This window comes from Macaca thibetana, chromosome 13 (assembly GCF_024542745.1).
Source record: "Macaca thibetana thibetana isolate TM-01 chromosome 13, ASM2454274v1, whole genome shotgun sequence".
Taxonomy (NCBI): domain Eukaryota; kingdom Metazoa; phylum Chordata; class Mammalia; order Primates; family Cercopithecidae; genus Macaca; species Macaca thibetana.
Window position 1 is genome coordinate 43,443,831 of NC_065590.1, and position 15,398 is coordinate 43,459,228.

Consider the following 15,398-nt stretch of genomic DNA (forward strand, 5'->3'; position numbering starts at 1 on the left):
ATTCATTTTAATGTTTTCTTTAATGAAGTTCTATTACACTTTTAAGCTATTTTGTAACAATTTTGTTATAATCTGGTTCCTTTTTGTTAAAAGTAACAATGTAATATTTACAGAGTACTATAATGTGAAGATGCCTTTACACTGCTGTAGGTCTCAGTAGTTACATTTTTAGAAATATGTGCTTTACCATAGGATCATGTAATTAATAAACAGCCATGTTAGATAATAAAGTGTGATTGAAAATAGGATTATTTATAAAGCAAGATTAAGACTTGTGAAATAAATCAGAGACCAAATTATTACAAATATTTTTTAAAGGAAAGATTGCAGAGCTAAATAGTTGACCTTAGCTGAAAAAAAAAAGTTGACTTTTTACCCTTTTTAAAATTTAAGTGTAATGCTAGGTATCTTGGAAATTATTTGGTTGGCTTAAATGACATGCAGGACATTTTTCAAAGTATTCTCAAGTAATTTCTAAAAGGAATATGTAATATTTAAAAAATAATTATTACATTCACTTCAGTGAATCTTAAACGTAGTAATTCCAAATTTAGTTATGGCAAAAATAAAAGTGCTTGTAATTTAATGTAAAACTGTAGTCACAATGAGAACCACTTTATTACTATGTCTTATAATTTTATGCATACACAATTTGTACACGTTTTAAACTATAACATTTGACTAGAATTTTCAGGAATGGTGAAATACAGGATATTTTAATAGAATAAAAGTTTTAATCATGATCATTATGTAGTCAAGTTGCTTCAAGTGGTCAAGTGGTAGAATTGAGTGGAATAATTTCCTAGGACCTCCTCTTTTAACTTTAGGTAAAACAAGATAAAACATCAGGATTCTGTTTGATAGTTACATGTTTCCAGAAGTATGAGCTACCTAACCTTGAGTTTTTTTCAAGTGGAAGGAGCAGAATTTATTGGTCTTAACTTTACTACCTAGCTGTGTGACCTTGAACAAGTTTCCTGGTCTCTATAAGCCTTCATTTATTAATAAAATAAGGCTAATAACACAGAGTGATCATTATATCTGGAAACATAATGTAGCAATTCCATTCCTTTACATACCCACTTAAATCAAGAGAGGTACAAGACATTCATAAGCGCTGTTTCTAAGAGCACAGCTCTAGAAATTACCCATATGGCCATCAATAGGAAAATGTAAAAATCTATTGAAAATGAATAGAACATAGCTACACACCAACATGGATGAGCATCAAAAATACAATGTTGATTGAAAAAAGCAAACCATATAAGAATATATACAGTATGATTTAATTTTTATAAAAATTAAAAATTAGCAACAAATACCATTCAGGATTTCATGCATATCTGGTAAAACCATAAATAAGAGCAGAGGAATGATTAATTCAGAATTCAGGATAGTGGTTGCTTGGGGAGGAGAGTAGGAGATGGGGTATTGGTGTCTTCAAAATATTAGTAATCTTCTTTGTAAGCTGTGTTAGTATGTGGATATTTATTCGTTCATTTATTTTGAGGTCGTCTCACTCTGTTTCCCAGGCTGGAGTGCAGTGGTATGATCATATCACTGCAGCCTTGAATTCCTGGGATCAAGTGATTCTGCTGCCTTGGCCACCCAAAGTGCTTGTATTATAGGCGTGAGCCACTGCATATAGTCTGGTTTTAATTTTTCTTTTAATTTAAGATACACATATACCTCTGACCACTCTTTTTTCTTCTTCTTCTGCTTTGAGATGTGGTCTCGCTAGGTTGCTGAGGCTGGTCTGTAACACCTGGGCTTGAATGATCCTCCTGCCTCAGCCTCCCAGGTAGCTGGGACTACAGGCACTGACCACTCATATGTAATCTATTTTATATAAAACATGGTGACTTAGAACTTTATCTTTTATTATTGAACAGCAAATTTGAGAAAAAATAAAGTCAGTCATGAAACTGGTACCCTAAAATAACTATTTACATTTTTCAAAACAAATTTTTTTTTTTTTTGAGATGGAGTCTTGCTCTGTCGCCAGGCTGGAGTGCTGTGGTGCAATCTGGGCTCACTGCAAGCTCTGCCTCCCGGGTTCAAGCAATTCCGCCTCAGCCTCCCGAGTAGCTGGGACTACAGGCACGCGCCACCATGCCTAGCTAATTTTTGTATTTTTAATAGAGATGGGTTTTCACTATGTTGGTCAGATGATCTTGATCTCTTGACTTCGTGATCCACCTGCCTCGGCCTCGCAAAGTGCTGGGATTACAAGCATGAGCCACCAGGCCCTGCCAGCTTTTCAAAATTTCGAGGTTAAATTTAAATGTCATCTTGCTATTTGTCTTCCATTTGTCCCATTTGTTCTTTGTTCTCTCTTCTTTTCTTCCTTCTTTTTGATTAATTGAAATTTTTTACAATTCCATTTTATCTCTTTTGTTGGCTTATTGATAGTAACTGTTTATTTTAGTGACTGCTGTAGGGTTTATAGCATACATCCTTTTATCATAGTGTATTTTCAAGTAATATTATACCACTTCATGTATAAAAACCTTTCAATAATTTACTTCCATTTCTCCCTTTCTAACCGCTTTACTTTTACATGTTATGAGCCCCATACAACATCATTGTTATTTTTGCTTAGTCAGTTATTTTTTAGAGATTTAAATAATGAGAACAATATCTTAAATATTCGTCAATATAGTTACTATTTTCAGTCATTTAATATCTTTTTATAGATCTATATTTCTAATATAGTATGATTTTTCTTCTGTCTAATGTAGTTCCTTTTTAAAAGTATTTCTTGTGGTTAGGATTGGCTACTGAAAAATTCTGTCAGCTTTTGTATGGAAAAATGTTTGTTTGAAAGACATTTTCACCGGGTATAGAGTTCTAGGTTGACAGTTTTTTCTTTCAGTACTTTGAAGATCTTGATCCACTGTTTTTTTTTTCATTTGCCTTGTTTCTGATGAAAAATCTGCTATCATCTTTATCTTTCTGTATTTGTACTTAAGTTTCTGTTTTTCTCTGGCTGTTTTAACATTTTTCTCTTTATTACTGGTTTTGAGTAATTTCATTATGATGTGCCTTGCAAGTGTAGTCTTTTTCGTGTTTCTTATGGTTGGGGTTTAGGGAGCTTCTTGGATCCATAGGTTTGTAGTTTTCAATGAATTTGGGGAAATTTTGACCTTGTTTCTTGAAATTTTTTTTCTATTTTTTCTGTCTGCCCTTTGATTCTTGCACTGTTTTGGGGATGACAGTTATATGTATTGTGAGCTGACTGAAGTTGTCACAGCTCATTGGTGCTCTGTTTATTTTTAAAATTCTCTTTTCTTTCCAGGTTTCATTTTGTAAAGTTTCTGTTGCTAGGTCTTCAAGGACACCAATTTTTTATTTGGCAATGTCTAATAATGCTGTTCATTCTATCCAATATATTTTTCATATATACTTTTCATTTCACATGTTGTTTTTATGTGTAGAAGTTGGATTTGGGTCTTTTAAAAAATATATTTCATGTCTACTACATTTGTTTAACATGTGGAATACGGCTTTAATCATTGTTTTAATATTCTAGTCTCCAGATTATAAATGTCTGCCAGTCCTGGTTTGGTTTTAATTAATTTTTTTTCTATTATGGGCCATATTTTTTTTTGAGACGGAATCTCCCTCTGTCGCCCAGGCTGGAGTGCAGTGGCCGGATCTCAGCTCACTGCAAACTCCTCCTCCCGAGTTTACGCCATTCTCCTGCCTCAGCCTCCCGAGCAACTGGGACCACAGGCGCCTGCCACCTCGCCCGGCTAGTTTTTTGTATTTTTTAGTAGAGATGGGGTTTCACCGTGTTAGCCAGGATGATCTCGATCTCCTGACCTCGTGATCCACCCATCTTGGCCTCCCAAAGTGCTGGGATTACAGGCTTGAGCCACCGCGCCCGGCTTTGGGCCGTATTTTTATACTTCTTTGGAAGTCTGGTAATTTTTTAAATTAAATGTCAGATTGCGAATCTTACATTTCTTTTTCTTTTTTTTAAGATATGGTTTTGCTCTGTTGCCCAAGCTAGAGTGCGTGGCCAGTGCAGCCTCAGCCTCCCAGGCCCAAGCAATCCTCCAGCCTCAGCTCCCAAATAGCTGGGACTGCAGGTGTGCACCACCATGCCTGGCTAATTTCTTGTAGTTTTTTGCAGATACAAGGTTTTGCCATGTTTCCGAGGCTGGTCTCGAACTCCAGGACTCAAACGATCTACTCATTTCAGCCTCCCAAAGTGCTGGGATTACAGGCCGGAGCCACCATGCCCAGCCTGAATGATTTTATCTTTCTATAAATAGCTTTGAGCTTTATTCTGTGATGCAGTTAAATATTTGAAATTAGTTTAATTTTTTCAAAACTTGCTTTTAAGATTTATTAAGTATTAGTCAGGATCTGAGTAGTGCTTAGCTACTAGGGCTAATAATTTCCTACTCCTGAGCCAAGACTTTTCTGTATACTCTACCCAATAACTGTGAATCACAAAGTTTTTCTGTCGGGCTGGTGAGAACAGGCACTATTCCCAGCCCGATATGAGTGCCAAGCACTGTTATCTGTAATCATTTCTGGTTGCTCTTTCTCCAGCCTCATGGTTTTATAATATGCATGTGCTGTCAGTACTCAGCTGAATTCTCAAGGGGATCCCTCTGAAAATCTCTGGAGTTCTCTCTGTATGATTCTCCCTCTCCAGGGAACTAACTACCTTGTCTTCTCCAGTTTTTCAGTTCTGTCTCCTCAACTCAAGTTGTTGCTGGGCTACTCCTGGTTTCCCCTTCCTTGCACTGTACATTCTCTCACACAAAGACATATGGAAATATGTCTTATGGAACTAAGCTCTAACACAGCTTTGTATGCCTACCACGTTGGTTTTTAGTTCCTACTTTTTGGTGAAGAGAAGTGCTCTCTCTTACAAACTCAGCTATTTTTTTTAGTCTTTTATTTTGAAATAATTTCAAATTTACTGAAGAGTTGTAAGAATAGTGAAAAGAACTTCTAAGGCCCCCTCAGCTAGATTTACCATTTTAAACATGTTGTCACATTTGCTTTATCACATGTTCCCACCACACTATCCCCTTGCCACACATTACTTTCAAATGATTTTTTCTGAATGATTCGAGAGTAAGTTGCAGACAATGTGTCCTTTTATATTCCTATATTCTTCAGTGAATATATTCCAAAGACAAGGGCATTCTTTTGCTTAACCACTATTACAGTTAGGAAACTTAACATTGATGTATACAATTATCTAATATACTCTCCTGTTGACCCGCTGCCAGTTGTCTCAGTAATGTCCCATGATGTTTTTCCCCTCATACAGGATCGTGCATTTAATTTAGATGTCATATCTCTTTAATCTCCTGTAATCTGGAACAGTTTAACGGCCCTCTTTGTCTTTCATGACATTAACATTTCTGAAGAGTATAGGCTAGTTTTTTGGAGACTGTCCCTCAATTTGTGTTTGTTTGATTTTTTTTTGTGATTAAATTCAGGTTTGTATTTTTGGGAGTAAGATTACGTAGGTGATGTTGTGGCCTTATCAGGGCATTAAATCAGTATGTGTTATTATTTATGATGTTGATTTTAATCATTTGGTTAAGGTATTCCACAGATTTCTTTACTATAGAATTACTGTTTCTTCCCCTTGTAATTAATAATCAGTGGGGACATACGTTGAGACTACATTAATATCCTGTTTCTCACCAAACTTTTACTCATAGTTTTAGCACTCATTGATGATTTTTGCCTGGATCAGTTATTACTATGGTTGTAAAATGATTTTCAAAGTCTGTCATTTTTTCACCACTTAGTAAATGGCATTCTATTGTAAGTTTGGGTTTTTCCTTCTCATCTGCCTTTGTTTGCTGCTCCTATAACAAATACCACAAACTGAGTGATTTATAAAGAATAGAAGTTTATTTGGCTCGTAGTTCTGGAGGCTGGGAAGTCCAAGAGTGTGGCATTGGCTTCTGGTGAGGGTCATCTCATGGCAGAAGGCATCACATGGCAAGCAAGTGTGAGAGACAGAGAGAGGGAGGGGGCTGAACATATTGGGAGCCCACTCCCACAGTAACTAACCCATCCTCATGATAACATTAACCAGTTTATGAGGACAGAGCCCTCATGGCCTAATCGCCTCTTAAAGTCCCCACCTTTTAATACTATTATAATAGCAATCAAATTTCAACTTGATATTTGGTGGAGACATCCAAACTAGCATTATCTATCTTGTCTGTCTATCTGTGTATCTACCTACCTACCTATCCAATCTATCTACTCTGTTTGGATTCATGACTTCTCATTTTATTTAGTGGTTTGCATCAGTACTAAAGGCTTTGTTTTTCTTTAAGTGATTGTTGATGGTTTTTTTTTTTTTTTTTTTTTTTTTTTTTTTGTGAGATGGAGTCTAGCTCTGTTGCCCAGGCTGGAGTGCAGTGGAGTGATCTTGACTCACCACAACCAATGCCTCCTGGGTTCAAGTGATTCTCCTGCCTCAGCCTCCTGAGTAGCTGGGTTTACAGATGTGTGCCACCACACCCACCTGTGTTTTGTACTTTTAGTAGAGATAGGGTTTCACCATGTTGGCCAGGCTGGTCTCGAACTCCTGACCTCCAGTCATCCACCCACCTTGGCCTCCCAAAGTGCTGGGATTACAGGCATGAACCACTGCGTCCAACCAGTTGATGACTTTTTTCTAATTTGGCATGACTTAATAACAAGAATGAGCTAAACATCAACACAGATGATCTTTGATTTAGCATCTTTTATTTAACACTTATTTACCAGCCTCCAGACTGTGTGAGGTGCCCATTCCTAGTCTACTCAGGTTTATGTGTGGGGCACAGTTGGAGAAGAATTATGTTTACAGCACACATGATCTTCTATTTAGCACTTTTAGTGAAAAGTGATATAAGATGCCCTTTCAATTATTTTCTGGAGAACATAAGGAACAGAGACCACCTCAGATGCTTTGTCATAGGATGCTATAGTGTAAGGATATGCATGATAATAAGAAGAGACAAATCTTGACCACTTAGGAAGACCTCAGGGGAACCCAGGGAAAGCCAAACTGTGAGATTCCAATCCTATTCTCTCCTCTCCTAAATAGGAACAAATAGGGCCGTTATTTGAGCCTCATTAAGAATAAGTGAATCTCATGGAGAATAGAATCGATATGCCATTCTAGAATCTCCAAAAGTTATGGGTTCTGTGTTACCTGTCCTAGCTTCAGCAGTCCACAGATCTTAATTCTAGTGTTTTATCAATAACCTAACTTTTAAAATCTTTCTGCTTTTCTTCGTGCTCTTGTCTGGGTGTCCATAGTTCCTTGGAGAGACAGAGATGGATTGGCCTAGGAGTTCATCGCTGCTGTTGTTTTGGCGGAGCTTCCCCTCTTAAGTTTCTCATGTTTTACTTACCAACCTCCAGGCTATGTCAGGTGCCCATTCCCAGTCCACTCAGGTGTGGGCATGGTTGGAGAGGAATCATGATGTTTAGAACACATATTTCTTTTCATGGAATATCTTGTGGCTCCCCTTGTGGTAGGGTTGGTGGAAAGGCAGTTTTCATAAGTTGCTATTATAGATATTAATTGGCAATATGGATTTGCATCCTGTTCTTCATCCTAGAGACAGAGTCCTACTCAGAGCTCTACTCTGCCTGTAGGTAATATAAGCTAAGTGGTTTACTTTTTGAGTTATTTTCGGAATACTGATATGGTGAGATTTATTTAAATTTATTTTAAATAATAATGCTGAAAATTGGTATAAAACTGGGACAAGGATTTCCAGTAATTTGATACCTTGTATTATTCACTAAAATTATTGTGAAACCATAACTGTTAATTGAGTCTGCCTTATTAATTTGACTTTATTAAGAGTTATAAATATAACATAGTGTATTTTTTTAACTTTTCTGTTATTACCGCGTCATTTAGTATTTCCTTAAAAGAGTTATTCAGTATTTCTGTGAACATCTGTGTATATTATTTGCAGTTAACATTTTCCAGAAGCCAAAACTAGACTTCCCACAATGTATAATTTACCTTTGAAGATTTCCTGTGTTGGATATCACTTGTTCATGTGTTCTTGTTATTTAATATGAATGAAATATTAATAACTAATTATTTAAAGTGCAGTATTTAAGTTAATTCCATGTATAATTAAAAAATTTAAATACATTAACATTTCACAACATAGTCTATGATTGGAATTAGGACTGTTTGTGTTTGCTGTTCAAATACTCAGTATAATATTTGATATTTGGATAAACTGCTATTTTTCATATCAAGTATATTTGTTTAAAATTTTAAAGGGGATAGACCAGGGAGCTTGGAAAATTTGTATTTGACATAAAATTATTGAATATTTTCAGATATTAAAAATGTAGAACAGTTTTTGGCAATCTCACAGGCTTACATGACTATTAGATTTTGCAGGTTTGCATCCTTTAAATATATGTTACTTTTTCTGTCTACATAAAATATTTAATTTCTGGGTCATGCTTGAAATGGGATAAAGGAAGGGAAAAGTGAGATGAGATGCCTTTTCACTTCTTTTCTAGAGAACATAAAACTGCATTTCCGTTCAGCAGACTCTCCCAAACAGTAAACTTTATTTAGAGGAAACACATCTTTAATTTAAGGTACAATACTTTCCATGTACATTGTGTGAATTGTTAGGGGTGTTGACAGTTAAAAAGCTGTCTTACTGAACCAATTATTTACAACAAGCCCAGGCCAGCCAGAACTACTTTGAGAAGGGGGATATAGACTTACTAATATATGGCAAGATTACTCTAGAGACATGAAGTCTGGGTTTTTGGCTTCAGGAAATATCACTTTGGAAATTACACTTTAGGTCGGATTAAATATAAAAAGTTGAAATATGCATCTAAAATGAATTAAGTTACCATATTGACTAGAACTTCTTGATTGCAAAGGGATTTTTAAAAAGCATTTTTGTTACTGTTATTTGAAATTACATTCAGAATGTTTGAAACTGCATTGTGGAACTACTTTATAGTGAAGACTTCAAAAGAACATGGTCTTTTCTGGCTAGGAAAATCTGATTGTATTATTAAGTTACCTGTGAGAAACCTATTAATGATGGATATTTAGATATGATTTATGATATAATTAGAAGTATATGTTTGGTCTCTTCCCCTGGTTCCTGGCACACAACAACCCAAACCCTTGGAATCTCTAAAGTGATACGTGTTTTTTGTATGCTAATGAGATGACTGGTAGCTGGAGGCTCCTGGATAGCCTCAGGATAGGGGGGCTGGTTGCTAGAGGAACCAACTTTGTGATTAGAGGGTTGGCTCTTTCAGCTGAACCCCACATCCTCTAGAAGCTGAAGATTGGATAGATTCCCCTTTGACTATTGATCTAATCAGTCATGCCTACATAAAGAAACCTCCATAAAAATCCAAAAGGACAGGGTTCAGAGAGCTTCTGGATAGTTGAACAGCTGGAGGTGCCTGCAGAGTGGCATGCCCAAAGAGGACATGGCACTCTCTGCCCCTTCCCACATGTCTTATGCATCTCTTCCATCTGGCTGTTCATCTGTATCCTTTGTAGTAACTTTTATGATAAATGGATAAGTATAAGTAAAGTGTTTCTCTGAGTTCTGGGAGCCACTCTAGCAAATTAATTGAACCCAAAAAGGGGTTCGTGGGAACCCTGATATATAGCCAGTTGGTCAGAAGCACAGGTCACAACATGGGGTTTGTGATTGGCATCAGAAGTGGGGGGTGGGGGACAATCTTGTGGGACTCAGTCCTTATCTGTGGGATCTGATGCTATCTCCAGGTAGATAATGTCAGAATTGATTTAAATTATAGGACGACGCATTTGGTATCTATTAGAGAATTGCTTGTAGTGTGCAGAGAAACGCACATACATCTGGTATGAGAAATGTGTTGAGTGGTGTGTGAGGGTAGGAAAAACACTTTGGTTTGTCCTGTCTCTATACTGTATCTAATTGAAAAGATAAAATTACTTAACTGTGTGCCTGTAAAAAGGAAATAAACTCTTGATGCCAAATTATGAATTGTGCTCTCATTGTATTAAAATACATATACAACTGGATGAAGAGTTAAAATGCCAGAGTTAGTCTAGGATTCATGTTATTTACTGGATTCCTATTCTAAATAATATAAATTGTCTCCCATTTAAATATTGGCACAGTTATTTTCTGTATTGTCTATCATATACATACACGCACACATGTGTTTGTATATACTGAATGCTGTATACTTTATATGTGTAAGTCTCTATATTGTATAGTAAATATTTTTAGTTGTATGCAGTATATATACTGTATCGTAAATAAGATATATTTAGTAGTATACAGTATATATACTGTATAGTAAATATCTTTAGTAGTATACTACATATAGTATAGTAAATAAGATATCTTTAGTTATACAGTATATATACTGTATATACAATGTATATAATATATACAATATATACCATATATACTGTGTATGTATATATGTACATACTATATATGTGTATATAATATATACAATATATACCATATATACTGTGTATGTATATATGTACATACTATATATGTGTATATAATATATATGTTTTATATGTAGACATACTATCTATAGTAGAGAACAATACATTTCTAGAGTATTTCTATTATGTAATATAGAGAAATAATCATTGTATTGATCCCAAGTCTGTTTAGTTATAGCAGTTGTCCCCTAGGCAGCCCTCCTTTGCCATGTTTTTCAAGGTTGCATTACAGAATTATTGATGACGGATATGTAGGTTTATCATTCTATTTTAACCTTCTACCAAGCAGACCATTTTTAAAGGATAAAGTTAAAAAGTGAATATGATCACGATTCTCAAAACAATATAAAATGATAATTTGTCAAAGATTATATTTAACTAAATAATGATATTATTGCCAGTTGAAGTACCACATATTGAATGCAAAACTGGCAAAACTGATGAATATCCACTGAGCAATAATCAGTACCATTCTACAGGACATAATTTGCATTTCTATGGATGGGAATTATTTGTATTATTATCAGTTTTCTACAACTTTTCTCTCTACAGAGTTGTAGCATGGCCTAGTCAATGACAGTCAAATGGACAAGCTAGCCAAAACACTCACTGAAGTTCAGTCTTTTACATTTTTTTTCTTATTGTTCAATACTGTTACGCCTGGTACTTCATATTAGCTTGATTTTAGTAGCTTCAGTAGATTAATTGATTCATGTCTACCCATGTTTTAAATTTATTCATGTCTACCCAAGATGGAAATTCTGTGAGGGGTAGGCACCTTAAATGCATGAATCTATAAATGAATAAAATGATGTTCTTGATATAAAAGCAGAAATTGATTGGTTAAAACCTGTGTCCTGATTCAGAAAGGAGAAGAAAATAGGGTTTTTCTAAATCTTATTTCAGTTGTAATGAGGGAGCCAGTTATATAAAGGAATCCAGCAATGAATCCATTTTTTTTTTTTTTTTCTGAGACAGGTCTTGCTCTGTTGCTCAGGCTAAAGTTCAGTGGCATGATCATGGCTCACTGCAGCCTCCACTTCCTGGGCACAGGTGATCCTGGCCTCAGTCTCTTGAGTAGCTAGGAGTAAAGGCACATGCCACCAGCCAGTTGAAATTTTTTTTTTTTTTTTTGTACAGAAGGGGTCTTGCTATTTTGCCCTGGCTGGTCTCAGACTCTTGGTCCCAGTCAGTCCACCTGCCTTGGCCTCCAAAAGTGCTGGGATTTTAGGTGTGAGCCACCATGCCTGGCCAATGAATACTTTTGAAGAGCAGAAATCCTCTTCTAACTAAAGTTGTCCTGCCTTATGTGTTTAAAAAATGAGAGCTTTGTATATCAGATCTTAAGTTGGGCATACCTTTTTTTTTTTTTTATTTTTGAGACGGAGTGTTCGCCCAGGCTGGAGTGCAGTGGGGTGCATCTCGGCTCACTGCAAGCTCCGCCTCCTGGGTTCACGCCATTCTCCTGCCTCAGCCTCCTGAGTAGCTGGCACTACAGGTGCCCGCCACCACGCCCGGCTAATTTTTTTTGTATTTTTAGTAGAGACAGGGTTTCACCATGTTAGCCAGGATGGTCTCTATCTCCTGACCTCGTGATCCACTAAGTTGGGCGTAACTTTTAACTCCAAAATAATTAGAAGCACTGAAGCAAGGAAAAAGCAAGCATGACAAGTTATTTTTACAAATTTCTCATATTGTATGATTTTGACCTCTTTACTCTCTTGCTAGTGATTTATGCTGTCCAAGTTTTTTTTGTTTTTTTTTAAATTGAGACAGAGTCTCACTCTGTCGCCCAGCTGGAGTACAGTGGTGCAATCTCGGCTCACTGCAACCTCCACCTCCCAGGTTCAAGTGATTCTCCTGCCTCGGCCTCCCAAGTAGCTGGGATTACAGGTGCCTGCCACTATAACTGGCTAATTTTTCTATTTTTAGTAGAGATGGGGTTTCGCCTTGTTGGCCAGGCTGGTCTCAAGCTCCTGATTTCAGGTGATCTGCCCACCTCGGCCTCCCAAAGTGCTGGGATTATAGGTCTGAGCCACCATGCCCAGCCTACTGTCCAATTTATAATTAATAATAACATATTAGAAATAACTTACAGCTGGATACCCTTTTTATTTGGGGCAAATACTACACATGATAAAGTAGGTTCTACCTATCTCCTCCTGGCAGTTAGACTGAGCCAATCAGATAGTAGTCCTGCCCAGGGCGCTTACTCTTAGGGAAACTATTGGTGTTAGATTAGTTAGATTAGATGAAGTAGCTGTGGAATAGTTGAGAGTCTAGCAGTATGGGGGTAGGGAGTGAAGAAAAGTGTTCAGTGGGTGTTGTGGGAAGTCAGGGACCCGGAATGGAGGGACCGGCTGAAGCCATGGCAGAAGTACATAAATTGTGAAGATTATATGGACATTTATTAGTTCCCCAAATTAATACTTTTATAATTTCTTGCGCCTATCTTTACTGCAGTCTCTGAACATAAATTGTGAAGGTTTCATGGACACTTATCACTTCCCCAATCAATACCTTTGTGATTTCCTATGCCTGTCTTTACTTTAATCTCTTAATCCCGTCATCTTCTTTGTAAACTGAGAAGGATGTGTCACCTCAGGACCCTGTGATGATTGTGTTAACTGTACAAAGTGTTTGTAGAGCATGTGTGTTTGAACAATATGAAATCTGGGCATCTTGAAAAAGGAACAGGATAACAGCAATGTTCAGGGAACAAGAGAGATAAGACTTCTGGCCGCAGGTGAGCCAAATGGAACAGAGTCATATTTCTCTTGTTTCAAAGGCAAATAGGAGAAATATCGCTGAATTATTTTTCTTAGCAAGGAACATCCCTGAGAAAGAGAATGCGCCCTGAGGGTGGGTCTATAGACGGCCCCCTTAAGGCGGCAGCCTTTTACGGTCGAAGCCGAAGGGATGAAATAAGCCCCAGTCTCCTGTAGCGCTCCCAGGCTTATTAGGACGAGGAAATTCCCACCTAATAAATTTTGGTCAGACAGGTTGTCTGCTCTCAAACCCTGTTTCCTGATAAGATGTTATCAATGACAATGTGTGCCCAAAACGTCATTAGCAATTTTAATTTCGCCCCATCCGGTGGTCCTGTGATCTTGCCCTGCCTCCACTTGCTTTGCGATATTTTATTACCTTGTGAAGTATGTGATCTCTGTGACCCACACCCTATTCGTGCACTCCCTCCCCTTTTGAAAATCGCTAATAAAAACTTGCTGGTTTTATAGCTTGGCGAGCATCACGGAACCTGCCGTCTCTCCTGGGCACCCAGCTTTAAAATTTCTCTCTCGTCCTCTTTTCCTTTATTTCTCAAACCAGCCGAGTTGCTTAGGAAATAGAAAAGAAGCCACGATAAATATCGGGGGTGGGGTTTTCCCCCCGATAAGTGGGTTAAGGGATATGGGGCTGGAATACACGATATAGGATTTTGCCATTCCTTGCCTCCTTTGGTTTCCTTTGCAGCCTGATTGTCTACACGTCCACTGCTTCTGTGATTTGCCTGATTTCTTTGCAATAATTTTCTTTTCTGTTAAAGTTTACTGGAGTTAAAATTTACTGGAGTTGGTTTCTGTTGTTTATCAAACAAAGCTAGAAGAAGAAACAACCAAGTACATGATTATGTGTCTGGGTAGGTGATCATTATCAAGTTTACATGGGAGAGAGTAAAATGTTTTATTTTATATGTGGAAAAAATAGAAACAATGGTGAAATATATGAACAATGGTTGCTGAATTATAACTCAATAGACTACATGAATTAATTTATAGTATGATGCCAATAACTATGAATGTATCATGTTGAAGCATTGTAGTTCATCTTTCATCCGATGGTCACATGTCCAAGAATAATGTTTGAATATTTAAAACTTTTCTGGCATCTTAAAATATGAGCCACTTCTAGTAATGGTGGAGTAGGTCATATTGAACTAGTCCTTTTGCAGAAAACCATGATAAATTCTGGACAAAATACATAAAACCCACAACTCTCTGAAGGCACTGGAGAGTGACCATAGCAGGCATAAACTGAAATATACTTTCCATATACTTGGAAAGAGGGAGTATCACTGAATAAACAAAAATGAGGTTTTGTCGCCAGCAGACCTTCATTACAAGAAATGCTAAAGGAAATTCTTCAGGCTGAAAGGAAATGATACCAGATGGAAATTTGGATCTGAGGAATGGAGAACTCCAGAAATGGTAAGTATATAGGTAAATATATTTATTTCTCTCAATTAAAAAAATGACTAAGGTTAAAAATTATAACATTGTTCTGTGAAGTTTGTGGCATATGTAAATATAGTACACTGATTTATTTTACACATGAGGAAAGTGACACATGGTAATGTTAAATAATTTACCCAGACCGGGCGCAGTGGCTCACGCCTGTAATCCCAGCACTTTGGGAGGCCGAGGTAGGCGAATCACGAGGTCAGGAAATTGAGACCATCCTGGCTAACATGGTGAAACCCCGTCTCTACTGACAAAATACAAAAAATTAGCTGGGTGTGGTGGCACGCACCTATAGGCCCAGCTATTCAGGAGGCTGAGGCAGGAGAATTGCTAACCAGAGGTTGCAGTGAGCCGAGATCGCGCCACTGAACTCCATCCTGGGTGACAGGGCGAGACTCTGTCTCAAAAAAATAAAATAAAATAAAATTTTACCCAGAGTTTCATAAAGTGTAAGTGGCAGAGCAAGGATTTGAACACAGCGTGTCTAAGTTATACCACCTCAGAAAATGAAAACTGAATTAAACTTCATGACTAGCATATTGCAAATAAAATACAATATGTGAATAAACTAAAGTATTTGTCAAAAATATGAAATATGAGAAACCTTTAATTCCCATTTCTAGTGGGATTGGCATTCTGTTTTTCCC

The 15,398-nt window shown here is 37.0% G+C and overlaps 1 protein-coding gene across 3 annotated transcripts in view; it reads left to right on the plus strand.

Moving 5' to 3' along the window:
• Positions 1-15,398, plus strand: part of WDPCP (WD repeat containing planar cell polarity effector) — a 487,239-nt gene that overhangs the window by 3,164 nt on the left and 468,677 nt on the right. Inside the window, exon 2 of one of the 3 annotated variants that reach the window (XM_050753475.1) lies at positions 14,621-14,718. The exons of the other annotated variants lie outside the window; for them this stretch is intronic. The gene's annotated coding sequence lies outside the window, so the exon portion shown is untranslated. The remainder of the gene's footprint in view (positions 1-14,620; positions 14,719-15,398) is intronic. 3 annotated transcript variants of the gene reach the window in all.